Source organism: Neophocaena asiaeorientalis, unplaced genomic scaffold, assembly GCF_003031525.2.
Source record: "Neophocaena asiaeorientalis asiaeorientalis breed wild unplaced genomic scaffold, Neophocaena_asiaeorientalis_V1.1 scaffold404, whole genome shotgun sequence".
Taxonomy (NCBI): Eukaryota; Metazoa; Chordata; class Mammalia; order Artiodactyla; family Phocoenidae; genus Neophocaena; species Neophocaena asiaeorientalis.
The window spans coordinates 1979816-1981090 of NW_020172589.1; positions in this window are offsets into that span (position 1 = coordinate 1979816).

A 1275-nucleotide genomic window follows, 5' to 3' on the forward strand; every position below is an offset into this window, starting at 1 on the left:
GGGGGGGGGGGGGGAGGCCACACTCTGGCCTTTCCCCTTTTCCCACCTCCCACCTCCTGCCTGGGCCTCCTGGGGCAGAATGCAGCCCAAATATCAACTGACATGAGAACCTGAGAAACTGACCTGGGAACCACCTGCAGGGATCAGCATCATGTCCCCTCCCTCCCCCTAATACGGAGCAGAGCACGGAAAGCACGGGGAATGGATCTAAGGGCAAATAGCCCCAAGACTGGCACAAGCCCAAGTCTGGAGGCAGACCACGGCAGACATCATAGGTGGGAAGAAGCTTGAGTTTTTTCATTAAGGCATAAAAGTGTTAGCAGCAGGGCTTCCCTGGTGGCGCAGTGGTTGAGAGTCCGCCTGCCGATGCAGGGGACATGGGTTTGTGCCCCAGTCCGGGAAGATCCCACATGCCGTGGAGTGGCTGGGCCCGTGAGCCATGGCTGCTGAGCCTGCGCATCCGGAGCCTGTGCTCCACAACGGGAGAGGCCACAACAGTGAGAGGCCCGCGTATCGCAAAAAAAAACCCAAAACAAACAAACAAAAAAGTGTTAGCAGCAAAGAGATTTAGTTATCTCTTCAGCATGGCTGGGGCTGGAGCACACGTGAAGAAAGGAATATTGATGAGACTAGACATGTAAAGTAAGGCCAGATCATGAAAGATCTTGTATGTCATGCTAAGGAGCTTGAAATCTATTTTATAGGTGGTCGTATAGAGCCAGAATTATGTCTTGGAAAAGATGATTCTGTAATCATAGTACACGGTAGCATTGGGGAAAGGAAAGGATAGTTCAGAACCATTTGCCAGAGAATGACGTAGTAGAGGCCTAACTTGGTGGAAGGGTCTGTGAAGCTATGGAGTGGCACTAATATAACTGCTAACTTAATCAAACCTCACATTCTGGTGATGTAGACTCCAAACAAATGAAGCTTGTAAAACTTCCCTTTTCTTCACACCCTCTCCAGCATTTATTGTTTGTAGATTTTGTGATGATGGCCATTCTGACCAGTGTGAGGTGATATCTCATTGCAGCTGTGATTTGCATTTCTCTAATAATTGGTAATGGTTGAGGATCTTTTCATTTTTTGGAGCATCTACTCCATCCAAACTATCAGAGTGTCACCAGGTAACACCAGTGGAAGAGCTATCCAGGTGAACCCAAGGCAAATTGCAGAATTATAATCAAATAAAGTGCTTTTATTTTAAGGTTTTTTAAAAAAAAAAATTCTGGACGAGGGGGAAGATGGCGGAAGAGTAAGACACGGAGATCACCT